The 14,745-nt window shown below is 34.7% G+C and overlaps 1 protein-coding gene and 2 pseudogenes across 1 annotated transcript in view; all 3 read right to left on the bottom strand.

Annotated features, from left to right (window-relative positions):
- Positions 1-14,745, bottom strand: part of LOC128162609 (zinc finger protein 300-like) — a 292,098-nt gene that overhangs the window by 196,745 nt on the left and 80,608 nt on the right. The gene's annotated exons all lie outside the window — the stretch shown is intronic.
- Positions 5,644-6,085, bottom strand: LOC128163178 (zinc finger protein 253-like; annotated as a pseudogene).
- LOC128162592 (THO complex subunit 3-like) overlaps positions 9,273-14,745 on the bottom strand; it is a 34,810-nt pseudogene continuing 29,337 nt past the window's right edge.

The following is a 14,745-nucleotide window of genomic DNA, read 5'->3' as shown; positions in this document are numbered from 1 at the left end:
TATACAATAAGTACTGTATCTCAAGACTGGCATTGCTTAAGAATTTTTAAAAGCGTTTCACAGATAAGATAGCGCCTTTGATACGGCGCGCAATGCCGACACCGGCGCCATTTGTCGCGGTACTTCAAACCGCTCGTTGGGGGAAGCCTTATCAAAGGAACCCCGACAAAATCTTTAAAAACCGTATCGACACACAAAAAAAACATATTATTCCCCAAAGAATTGACAACAATAGCAGAATGTCTTCCGCCAACGTGATGCAGTTAGCTAAGAGATTGGACCACTCCGAGATTTACTTTAAGAAAGCCTGCCTCCAGATTGTGATGCTCAACGAGAACCGTTCCTCCGCCAGCAGACGATACCGAATGGCGCACACTTCCGGTCGACATTCTTTCCGGTACTCTCTACGTCTGGGCCTGGCGGCAAACGTTTACTACGAATACGCCATGATCAAAGCTCAGGAGATGCAACAAGTCAGGCGTGACTCAGAAGAAGAGGAGGAAGATGGACATGTCATGGTCCAATGATTTCACAGCTACCGTCCTATCAACATTTGCCATAAATAAGAAACGGCTCTTTTTAGAGAAAGAAGTACAGTAGCGATCAATGAAATGGAAAATACCTAAGATATCTTCATTGACAAATTATCCCTTTTCACTCATAAAAATTCGGAAGTACTCGGGACACCTCGCACAATTTTTCAACGTTATCCTCCGGGCTCATTAATGGCTGACACAATGCAAAATCCCCGTAGACTTTCTATTTTGGGATGTGTATTGAAACTTGAAGCGATAGAGTTGGCGTTTCAAAACAGATAATCTGGACATTTTTCATATAAATGGATAAACATAGTTTGAGCACAAAGGTATTTTTATTATCGAAATATCAAGCAAAAAGTGGTGGAAGCAAAAACTCGGGACAGAGTATAATAATACACTTGTTTATTATCAGATATAGGGTTTTTTATTAGGAGAAAATTTTATAACGGCAGGTGCTTGCATGTTGTGTATCATAATTTAACGAATTCGAAGATGGGTGAATAAGGCTTGTAAAATGCCCATACGAGGCATACTAGTAGATACTGCAAAATTAAAATATCATTTAATCTGATACTTTTAAAAAAAAACAATTCAAAACAATGTATATTTAACGTAACATCGGTTTATAACCCTTAAATGTTTAAAATACTTGCAATAGGCTGCTTTAAATTGGCGTATGCGTGTCAAAACCTCCTAATAATGTCATTTTTATAACTTCAATGCCTTTTCTTTTATAAAGTGGGTCTACGCGTAAGGTCCATATTTTTGTCATAGTCTATATGCGGTTTAATTGAATTTCAACCAATTTTAATCAACAAAAATGTGGAGAGATGACCCACTATACTTTAAAAATGTCATTTTGTAACCATACAATTGAACATTTTAGAAAATTTAATAATACAAGTCCGTGTGGCTTACGTCTCATATAGCATTTAAACAACGCACTTTGTTGTGAATGAAATGGCTCAGTGGTTAGAGCTTTATAGAACTTTTAGGTATTTTTAGGTTGTGGGTTCGATACCACCAAAACTTAGGGATTTATTATTTTTTTCTTATCATTTTTTGAAATATTTCAAATTGAATATAGTTAGAAATTACCCTTTTGTAAACTTGTATTATGACATATCACATATTTAATTTAAAAAATGTTAAATTTGAAATTGTATTTTACGATTAAACCAAATGGGCAGTTTCGCCATCTTATTTCCCAATATTCTTTGAGGTTACAGTTGCAGGCCGGAATGAAATATTGAATTGTATTGATAAAAACAATATAAATGCATTTTGATTATATAACTACATGTATATAATTATTAAGTTGCTAGAATTCCAACAAAGGACCCCAAAATAAAACCTTGAAATGCAACGCATTTATGCCATTTGAAAAAAAAACCACAGCATTAAAATGTCAAGTTTATTAGAACCCAAACTGTGCTGAAAAAAATATACAAATAGTAACCTTATGATAGTCTGTTTTATCAATGTTCTAATTCCAGCAGGTTTTAAATAAAACTGTTTTTTTTTTTTTTTACATTGAAATGTATTTCAAATTAAGTTCAAACACCATGCACATACATACATGTTTATTATTTACTATTATGTGTTACATATGCGTCGGAACCTTTTGCAAAGTTAAACCTAACCACAAGGCACATAGCATCGAGAATGGGTCAGCCCCGACATTTCCGAATTGAAATAGAAATAAGGAAATATTAAAAGTTATATTGCAAATCCCCCACCCCACCCCACCCCCCCCCCCCCCATGACGGATTAGGAATTTTATGATTTTGGTAATATTAAGTTTTTGGTAGGTGTATAAGATTTTATTTTTTTAGAGTAATAGGTATAGTACAATTACACCCCCCCCCCCCCAACACGGAATAGGAATTTCATTATTTAGGGAATCAGCCTTTTTTTTTGGCTTGTCAAGAATTCTGATTATTAGTCAAGCTCTCCCCTTTCAATTTTCTTCTGACGCCACTGTGCTAAAACAAAACTATATTGCAATATATTTTTACATCCACCATGTATGATTCCCTATATTTCTTACGGAAATTGATTGTAATTCATAGCTCTGTAAAAACAGACAGGACTACACGTCCCGTTTATCGATCGGTTGAAACCTTAAACGAAATAGTCATGGTGATGTCAGACCCAAACTTCATTTCAAGAAGATTCGGTTCTTGAGCCTCTTTCGTTTATCTCACGTACTGGTGTACATGTACATTAACAATAATTTGGTTGACTTTTCTTAATTTATACGGTCATACATAGTCAAGCTTTTTCCTTGTGCCATCAAATGATTCTCATATGTTACTGATTTGCCCCAAATTTGAATGTTTTGATAATTGTGGATGTCAATGACAGTAGGAATTTTAGCTCGTCGTGCAGGGTTGGTAGGGGTGAACCATCTATATTTATTTATTATACTTTCATTGTTTTTAAAACTGAATCTGATTGGTTGAGACGAAGTTAATAATCCGTTCTATTACCCTCAGCAACTTACTTGGCAACGGGTAACATTAACGAATTGTTACATGCGCGTAAATTAAGCGCGTAAGGTTCGCCGTAAAATTCAAGTCAATCCTATCATTTTTTTTTGAATCAAGACATTCAGTATAATAAAACGAATAGTGCCCGTTTGGGAGAGTAACAGTTGAAATTGAAACGCCTAAAACACATTGTCAACCTCCGCACTATTTATATAGTGCATGTTGTATGTTCTATCTGATAAAGTTGACTCATAAATGTTATGCAATAACAATTCCCCCCCCCCCCCCACTATTTTATGAACAATATGACTTTGGAAATAGATATTATGTTAATTTATAATAATATATTTTTTTTATTCTAGTCAATACTTTAAGAATACATGCACATGATTACACCTACCGCCATTATTTTTTAAACAATATTCCAAAATCTTTAATCCTTAAATTCTTAAAACATTAGCTGGTTGTGGTGACAGTCATTGAAGCCATTGTCCAAGTTGAAGTATTTATAACGGCACATTGTCAAAACATCAGATGCGTATTATAATTTCCATTTGAAAGTGCCGAACAGAGAGAGAGAGAGAGAGAGAGAGAGAGAGAGAGAGATCTTACAATCAATTAAAAGTTATTAATTTTGATAAATTCTAGATGCTAATCAAAGTAACACGTACAGGTGTTTATTTGTTATTTTGATAAAACCAAGATATTGTGATATACATGTAACTTTCAACGTATGGACCAACTATCACTTATCTACACAAGCAAGTTATTTCTTTTGTCCAATTTTAAATGAACGGAAATGTTATTCGATCATATCTGTGTTATAAAAGCAATGCTCATTTTAATAGTTTAATTCGAATCCATAGAACTCGATAAAAATATTATCGCCATAGCTCTAGAAACTGAGACTGGGTACGTAAAACAAGGGCCTTTCAAATTAGATTTGCTATTCTTTTAAGGGCTATAGTATTTTATTTCCCTTTTTGTACATTTGAAAAAATAAATCTTTAGCTAGCAACAAAATCTGACAAAAAAGACACCGAATATTATCTGTTAGTGTCTACTTTCAACTTAAACAAAGAATTTAGACCAATGAAGGAATGGAAATAAATGCTATGTCCATATAGGTACCTCCCCCCCCCCCCCCCCACTCAGAATCAAATGTTCGTCATCATTATACACCGTTTAATAACAGGATAGTAAGTTCTATCTCTTTATCATAAATCATTTATACTTTTGAGATAATTTGTGAATTAGAAAGAAGACATTAACCTGAAAAGACAGGCCCACACAAAAAAGGGAGCAAGTAGAACAATTTTAACAAAACCTTGGAATTTCAGTACGGCGTATACATGTAGCTATTGTTTCCTTGCGTATAACAAGTTATATTTACATTCTACTGTGTTTTTCCATTAAATTCCGTGATGTTTAAATGCCTCTAAATGCAACACCTATTTATTGCGTATGAATTTACAAGTAATTTACATAAGTAGTTCTCAAACAGTGATTTCTACGTTATCGGTTAAAAATATACTAGTATTACATGAATGTTGTCAAAACACCATGTTTTATAATTATTCAACAAAATAGTTGACTTTATTGTTAAAAGCAACATTTCAAGAGTTATTTATCATGGATTATATTTTCATGCTCGTCGATCTCATCTCAACAGTCTATGTTAAAAAAAAGTTTAAACCGGTTTTACAACACAGCTGTTCTTGCTGTTACTTAATCACTCCCTCCGTGATCTGCTCTTTATATTGATTTATTTAAGTAAACAATTGATTTCTTCAGTAAGGAAATGTATATATAAGCATTAAATGATTTATTTTTGACGTCGTCGTGTCAATAACTGCCGTCAGGTGAACAGACAAATTATCAAAAATCGTCAAAAATAAATCATTCAATGCTATAAAAAATTATGCAGTTTCAAGTAAAGCGAAATATGCATCGGTTGCGTAGTCAGATACTTTTATTATATAGTCACATAAAAGTGGGGAGTGGGGGGCAACTCCATCTTAATTCAATTTCTTGTATTTAAATTTTAAAAAATTCTTTGCTGCGCAAAAAATGTGGGGCAGACCCCTCCCCGATGCTACGTGCCTGCAAAGTCCAATCTCTCGTTAAAATGGTTCTAACATCAGAAAAAAGGCATGCATTTTTGAGTGTTCCTCTTTTACAAAATAAACAACTATTATTGTATAAATACAACATTCATTTTTCAAATAATTAAAAATCTTGAAATGACGTTTTCTACAAAATACATAACAGTCAAACACAATTACAAGTACATGTACTATATACGTTTACATGAACATTCTACATGTTAAAATACATAAAAACATAATGCAATACACATACATTAAAATAATGAACAATACTGATTTCATGCAGTTATAACAAACTCCGAATGAAAAACAACACAAGAGTTTCAACATGTATAAATATTGGCACTTTCTTGAATGTATTCTATAATGTATAAGCACTTTTTGTGGAATTTCAGTTTTTCTGGAGTGTATGCCGATGTCGGAGCATATTTCCGGATTGGGTGAAACACTTTCCACACTCTGGGCATGCGTAGGGCTTCTCACCGCTGTGGGTTCGTTCATGCTTCATGCTAGTGGAGTAGTCCGCAAATGCTCGGGTGCAGGTACGGCACTTGTACGGTTTCTCACCTGTGTGAATCCGGAAGTGTGTGCGCAGAGTGGACATCTGGGTAAAGGCCTTGCCGCAGATGGAACATTTGTGAGGCCGGCTGTCGGTGTGGGTAGCCATGTGATAGTTCAAGTTGGTGTTTCCTCCGTAGGTCTTCCCGCACACAGGACACTGGTGTTTGGTGGGTTTAAAGTTGATGGCAGACGACACAATTTCAGCAGACGACATGGTCTTGGCCTCTAAAATGTCAAAGGGTTTTGAACAACTATCCATGATGGACTCGAACACACATATATCATCGAAGTATCGGTAAGAACACTCGTTTTTCATGGAGGCGTTGTCACTGAAGCTGCTCTTTATCCATGAAATCAGAAGCCAGGTAGTCAAGAGTAATTTCATCAGAAAGTTTTGGTAATTTAGGCAAAATACAGTCAGTTTGAAATGTTGCATGTGGCCTTCTTAAACTTCTAAGCTACATCATGGCAATAACATGTATATTTACCTGTCTTTACTAAGTCTCAGAGTTATGTGAATAATGCAGATAATATTCAAAATTCAAAACCATTTTTCTATGATATTTTATTAAATTCAAATATCATTTTGACTCGTGTATCAAAAGAACATCTGGACCTTAAGTAGGTTAGATGTAATTACCAAACAAAAAAATGTTACAATTTTATAACATTATGATTTCATATTACATTAAGTAACAATATCATTTAAATACTCTGATCGAGGAATTTAAGGTTATCATACCTTTTCTTTTCTTTTGGAGACTGTTGTAAATAGTAATTGCAATTGAATCAAAAGATAATGACTAAATGATCAATTTATTATCTTTTTGTAGCTTTGAAGAAATAAAAAATCAAGAATACATGCATACAAATTGTTCCACGTCTTTTCAATGTTTTCACTGCGAGATAACTCTAACTCAGTGCAGTTAATATGAAAAATCCCGAGATTTCCGAATGTCGACATGGTGTGTAAATATTGAAGCGAGTAAAACACCCCTGCGAATGTGTTCGGAATGTTTTCTTTATCGTTGCTAAGTATGTAATAAATCCAGAGGTGCTCGAATGAGAGTTCACGAGACTTCACCGAGATTTGTTTAGTGCCTGTGAAATTTCGAGCGGAAGTATAAGTGTTCGGATAATATTCTCAAAATAAGTAAGTACTGGTCAATTTTCATATCATATCCTACTTTGTTTTATGTTAAAACATCAAAATCTTTTAAGATGTATGTCTTATTTCACCATCTAGCGGTTATTTAAATTCAACGATGATATTCAGAACAGAGTTATCATTCGTGTTCAACCACGTGTAGAGTGGTTGAAAATATAAACATTGGGTCGCTAAATAAAATCATAGCCATGTTTGATGCTTGTGGTGTGCAATACTATGTTTTTATAAAAAAAAAATGGGTGAATGTTTTGCATAAAAACTTAATTATTATTATTAGTAGTATATTGAGCCATTTTCAAGGAACATTCTGCATAAAATAGTATAGTCTCTTTCACTATTGATGTTATTACTAGGTCAGGCGCGGATCGAAAACTAATTCCTAGGGGAATCTCTACTACGCATGTTAATTGTCGCAACAGCAAACAAAAACTATTTTTTGTATTGTCACATTTATTTCTACAACACATTTTATCCACCAATGAATGAAAATAAAGTTTAAAATCATTATACCTCTAGAATATATATTTGACAGCAAGTACCAAGATTCTATAAAATAGACTATAAACACGAGGCACGATTTTTACTGCGAAACTGAAAGGGTCAAATAAAACCCATGGTCTAAAATTTAAATGACAATAACATTCGCAGGGGTGAAAAAAACGGTGGTGAAAAAGTGTTAAATTCTTTTTAATATGAATTAAATTTTTAGATGAAGGGTTTTTACAGCCTCAAAATGATTTTTATCAAAAATTTAACTGTTATTTTCAATGCAGCTTCATTAATTTTCTCCAAAATCGTTTCCGAGGGATTCTCCAATTCTTTGCTACATAACGGGTGTGGTGAAGGCCTGTCTCGAAACACAGATTATTCTAACCAAGCAGAGAGTAGTGTAATTAAAGCATTATTTTAGGCTTAAAGCTTGGTTATGTTAATGTCAACAATACGGTGTGTCGATGATATTAATTCTATTTCGTAAATTTCCGATATCATATGCAACGTCAACCCATGCACGCACGGGTCAAAGTCTAGTTTCAGGTAAACGGCCTCCACCAGTGACACTGTAAACACACACAGATAGAAATAGATCACAGTGTATGCATGCTTTCTATGAAACTAACGATCAATAAACTATTAAAGGACATTGCTATTATCTGTAAGTCTTCATCTCTCTCTCTCTCTCTCTCTCTCATTCTCTCTCTCTCTCTCCATGACAAATATACCTTAGGCAACCTGACGGCCTAGTCCTACATTCCCTAGGTCTGGAGATATCAACAGGTGCCCGGTCCTTTGTCAATCAGGCAGAGAAGCTGAACTACATTGTACCTCTATAGTCACGTGTGGCTTTAAAGGGTATAGGTCTTACTCTGACCGCCAGCAAGATCTACAAAAAATGTGTAACCTTTTCAATATCAAATTAAGACTTGTTACAATATCTATGTATCAATAAAAAGAGAAAATGATGAGTTTTGTAGAAAGTAAAGAATAATGCAGCCATTAATTAAGACTGTATTAGAGTGTATATGGCACTTAAAATATGAGAGATGAAAAAATGATATAAAGGGAATTTTAACTCTAATTGCAGTACACCTACGGAATTTGAGCCTCTCTCTATATATTATCATACATGTACAAGTCAGTAATTTGTATAAATATTTCAACAGAAGGAGGGCTGATAGATCAAGTGATAACTAGTATTTATTGCTGCAGATTGCAGAATCTTAGTTGGATTTTTTAAACTTTCATAAAATACCAAGTGCATATATTCATGATGTTAATTGATAAATACTACTACCGGTACATGTATGGATTTAATTTTTTTTTTTACACTGATATGACTTATTTAAGCACGTAAAATGGTGTTACATGTAGACTGTGCATGTATGATAAATGTATATATCGTATACCTATAGAAAATATACCCATTTCCGCCCTGTGCGATATAAAACCGCAAATTCGGCTAATATAGAATGCGATATCAAAATTGCCATGTAATAATCTATATACATTACCTTGGTATAAGTCAATATACATATATCTTTTACAAAAAATAAACTCAAGCTTTTAAAAATTGAACAAAAACAAAGTAAGACATTTTCAATTGTAGAGATATTAGAATAAGCTGGGAAAAGGTACTTCATTATTTAAAACATTTAAAGTACAAAAGAAGAATATATGTCATACCTTTACCTTTCATCCATCTATTAATGGAGTTTAATACAATAATAAAATTGTCACCAGCCATTACACCAGGTGCTGTGTTCATCACATGAACATCACCATAAGCTCTGTTATGTCACTTTCTCTTGACTTTGGTTATTTTCTGTCCACTTTCCACCTTTACACACTTCCGAGCATAAAATATCTGATTTCGACTCTTAGCGAGAGAAGTACCAAGTTAAAACATTCACGAGTTATCGCCGGGGAATCCAAACAATTTGACTGTCCCTGCATCCCGATTTCTGTCATAAGTACCATGATCGTCACATGCAGGCGTAAGCCAGTAGGGGGCGACGTATATGCCAGGCAACTGTAAAAGTCAGGGCCTCGCACGTTATTTCTGCGACTTTCTCACCTGTTAAATATAAGGAAGATATGTTATACATTAATTTTTCTAACATAAATGATATATCTTTGTACCAAGATTGAGATATATTTAAAAATTACATTAAAAGTAATTAGATTACTTAGAATGGAAAATCTTTAATTAAAAAAATCTAAAAGGTATGCATTGTGCGTCGTTTGTTTAGCGCAACGCTGTGGAATCATTAGAATACGTGGTGGCTCAATTTTTCGTCGTATGGGTGGGTAACCCTTCCCCACGAATAAACATATTCGATGAAAACAAATTATGAAAGGGGAAGTTGTCTAATTGAAACTAAAAACCGACGCATCCACAAAATTACATAGCCTCGAATATGTAAAAAACCTACAATCCACGAAAATTGGCCCGCGTAAATTAAAAGTAGTCCATAGTAGTTGATTCAAAACACTAAACCTTACCACAACTCAGAATTATCGTACATGGACTTAAAAATCAAATGGACTTTTGGCCAAGTTGTTTATGACCTTGTTTTGGACTTTGCAAACACAAAGGCAAGTCCTTCATTATGATTGATATAAATAACGAGAGTAAAAGTAAAGAAAATTTTAAAATTTCAGTATATCCTATTGCATATTAACAATTTGTCTACTTCTAACAAAATGTGAGAGGTCCTGGTTTCAGGAGCAGTTGTTAGCATCAATCATGACTAAACAGGTGATGGGTTGTGTTACTGCTACCTGTCTGTGTGTCTGTCCTACCCGTCCAGGTGTTCTCTCTCCACCTGACCAGTCTGTGTACTAACACCTGTTCTGTGTACCCTGCTCATTCCACCCAGGGTAAACACCTCGCTACCCTGACTAGAACAAAGTGGGCACCCCCTACCTGTGATACCAGTCAACTAAGTGTATGTGTTGGGTTTCTAACCTTTTACCATTCATCATGCACCAGGATTTGCCTTTACTAATATAATATCAATTCTGAATGAGGCTAAAGCAACTGGATTACATTTTCCATGCTTGGTACCCAACATAAATATACCATACATATAACATCTACAATGACATTCGTACCTGAGTCGACCTCTGCTATGTCTATAATCAGATCTTCCGATGCTGAGACCAACAATTTGCCGTCATGGCTGAAGCTTAAAGTTCTGACTGGCCACTCTAACCTGAAATCAACACATTAAATGTCCATGTCTCTGTTTTTCAGATTCGACGAAAAATCAGAGCTCCCTATTAAGTACAGTTTATATGATCTAAAGATGGTTGCAATTCCTATAAAGTCTTCTGAAGAAACAGAGACCAAAATCTCATTGCTTATATCTTTAACTTCTTGGGCATATTATACAATATCATATAAAATGCATGAGCTACATATTAAACTTAAAATAGCAGTGACTCTTAATTAATCTGATTACGATGATAGAACTGTGAACATAGTGAAGAATACACAGATACAGACAGTTATCAGACTACAGGGGTGGATACCTCGCAGTGTCTGTAGTACCTCCTCTGGTGATCTCCTGGTTGTCTTGGACAGTGATGATAAAGATGATATTTAGAGTGACAGTGATGATGATGATGAACAAACAAAAGTTGTGTGTTACTCTGGCTCCACAGAGAAACAAAGTATTCAGTACGATGACAAAGGACAACCTCTCTATTCATCTGGTGACATTAAATACATCAGTGAGAACAGGAACCTAGATATCTGTGTGTCAGACAATGGAGCCCATGCAGTAGTGGTGGTTAATCAGGCTGGGAAACTCCGGTTTACCTACACTGGTCCTCCCTCTACTACCAAGAGATCATTTATTCCACTCGGCATCACAACAGACAGCCAGGGTCGGATCCTGACAGCAGACTATAACAACCGTATCCACATCCTGGATCCTCCGCTACATTGACAACTGTCATTTACTGACTCCATAGGGTTTATGTGTGGACACCAGAGACAACCTCTTTGTGGCTGAGAACTTAACAGGTAAAGTGAAGAAAATCCAATATTACATGTAAATCAATTAACTGTATAAATTATATGTAAACAAAGCATATAAGTATATATTACATACTGTGTGTAGATATAATGTAAACAAACTATACACATTACATGTCATCATACGGTGTGTATCAGATGTAAACACGTTGTGTGTGGATAATTTAATGTATCACACATAAACTGACCGTGTCTACAAGATGTAAACAGACTGTCTAACTGTATCTGTGTTAGGTTTTCATGAGTTTAATCATTCCATTTCTTCAATCTTTATTTGTTTTTATATCATATGTTTGTATGTAAACAAATTGCTCCTTAATATTGATATTACATCTCAAGGAAACAGACCATGTTTATATATTACATGTAAACAAACTGTGTTTATGTATCACATGTATATATCAAGTGATTCTATGTACATGTATATTACATATAGACAAACTCCTTTTTCTATTTATAGATGTATATATAAAGTGACTGTTTTTACTGTGTCTATTATCTGTGTTTGTTACATTAGAATGGATGGACTGTATTTGTTACATGTGGTTGTCAGCAAACTCTGTGTGACATGTTTTAATTACACATAATGGGTTAACAGACAGGTAGCACTCAATTCTTTACTAGCAATGGAGCGAGGCCACAAAGGGACTGAGACCCATTACTTATATAGAGGAGTGATATCAGTATATTAATCCAGTCAGAATTCATATCCAATGAGGCAACTGTTTTGACTTACCTTTAAACCTTTAGAATTAGGGTAGATGTTTGATTTCCTGCTAATCTTGTATCTTCCGTTCTAACTTAATAGAATCCTTGTGTGGAATATTCCCTCCTTTGGTGTGTTTATCTTGGAGTTTTACAGACCTGATTTAAAGATTCTGAAAATGTATTTAGGTCATGAGTATATTAACAAAGATATACATGATACTGCTTATGAATGCTTTGTGATTATTTTTTTAAATAAAACTTTAAGCAAAGAAATAAATGTATTGTTCATCAGCAAATAGCCTTTTAAATTTGACATCAACCTCACGATGGCGTCAGAACTGTGGTGCCTGCAGGGTCAGCAATTGTCCAATTGTCATGCTAACAATTTATTTTTTTTTAAAGAGGGAGAGGACTTATATTATATCAAATAAAAGTACAAAGTTTGTACATATAAGTACCGGTAGCAATTTGTCTTCGTTGAAGCAGCAGTTATACACTGCCTATTGGTGGTCAGTGGAGCAGTGAGGTATGACGCCCTCTTTCTCTCTCTCAGCGAATGCAGTAATGAGTGTGGGCTGACAGTGATATCTGACATGAATTGACTGCTATTTGATGACTGTAACAAGTAAAATACATGTGAAATATGATAAAAGCTTGTTTTAAGATACATATTAAAGCTTTTAAAAAAGGCTGGATTTTACCCAAATTTCAGGTAGAGATGCTGAAATGACTGATCATGAAATGTCAATTCAATTTAAGGTGCAAAATTAGTAATTCTGGATTGAGTACATTAGCAAGAATATATTTTTATGAATTAATTCGAATATGAAAAGATGATGATTAAACAAATTATTTACTAATATTTCCATTTCTCTAAACCCCGCAGTTGATATAATTGGGAGATAATTCTTACGCTCTATTTGAATCATGCAAAAATTTAAGAAAGGGCATTCCTATGGCTTTAAACCAAATACTTGGTAGGGGGCACCTTAAAGTGCAACAAAACACCAGGAAGACCAAAAGTCATTTTTTGTAAACTGACATTAATAAAAATCAAAGTACTGACGGGAGTTGATTTTATCGATTATCATTTATTCAAAATCAACGATATGTGATTTTGCATGGCAAGTAGTATCAGTAATCGAAATATTTATGAGAAATTGTATGGATCCAGGCAGTATTGAACTCTTGTCTTGTTCAACCAAACGCTCGTCTGTCTCCGTTTATCTCCGACAAACAAGAGAGACTGTTTTGTCGGATATTAACGGAGACAGCCAAGCGTCTGGATGAACGAGACTACATTGAACTATAGCGTAGGAATACATTTGACTTTGAAAAATATCTAAACTGTTTGTACAATTTAAAATCTTACTATTTTCATGGTATAAATAAATAAGTTTTCTTGAAAAACAATGCTTCACAATACATAGCATCGAATTTATCGATTATTTTCAAGAACTATATAAGTGTTGTCGGCGGTACTGATTTGTGCTTAGGTCCAAACACTGTTTCACTTTCGCTCTGCCCGAGTAAGTGCATAGGAGAGTTGATTAAAATCAACTCCCAAAAATAAATTATGCTTAATTACTTTTGCAAAATTGAGACCATTCATTAATAACTACATTTAATTCACTACATATAATCTGGGATTATGAAACATATATTAAAATCCATGCACCTAACTTGTATCAAAATAATTGGAATAAAGCAAGTATGTATGTTTAATTTAAATATTACATCATTATTAAAAAATCTACTAAATGTTCATCTAGTCAAAGGGAGACAACTTCATCATTTTAACAACATGGATATTGTCATTCCTGTGTTCAGTGAACAGTTTTTACATACTGTACTGCAGTAGAGCAGACTGAGAGAAAGCTTCCCACAGACTACATCAAAACAGCTGAAATGTATTTCGGAGTCATATCAGGAGCAGAGGCTGTGACCTGCATTGAAAGACAGAGGCTTCCAACAAGAACGGGACTTAAGAGCGTGTGTGTACCTTCACATTCGACCATTACAACCCCTTCAAGGAGGTAGAAACAAATGCATATCATCTTTGCATACTAAGAAAAAATTACCACCAGCATCATCCAGACGACTCGTCTCTGTATTACGAACCCGACTTGAAATGTACAACCCCACCCCTTCCACTCGCAAGGTTTTCGGAACAGGGAAGGTGGTCCCTCACCCTTAACCCCCTTAGGCTATAGAGAGAATAATTCTATGGTGACTAGGCTACGTGCAGGAGAATATTGCAATGCATGAGCATATTAATTATACTACAAAGTGCTGAAACTATTTAAGTATTTATCTACTAAAATTATCACTATAACATATCATGTTAATTATATTATAATTTAATATAAGGTACATATCGTAGGATATCTTCATTTCAAGTCAAATCTGGTTCACTCCCCGCCCACCTTATTTTCTATCAAATTCGCCGCCCCATGCAATTTGAAATGCCTTCCGACGCCCCTGGAATGAGAATCCTACCATGTGCGGGTTCAGATAATTTCCCAGGGCGGGGAGGGGGTACTTTGTTTAGAGAAGGATCCTAGGCCTGGTTTCATCGATATTTGACTTTGTGAATTGAATAAAGTTGGAGGGGGGGGGGGCTCTCATC

The sequence above is a fragment of the Crassostrea angulata genome, chromosome 9, assembly GCF_025612915.1.
Source record: "Crassostrea angulata isolate pt1a10 chromosome 9, ASM2561291v2, whole genome shotgun sequence".
Classification (NCBI taxonomy): domain Eukaryota; kingdom Metazoa; phylum Mollusca; class Bivalvia; order Ostreida; family Ostreidae; genus Magallana; species Magallana angulata.
The sequence above is the reverse complement of the archived record's forward strand: the minus strand, read 5'-3'. Positions and strand labels throughout refer to the sequence as shown.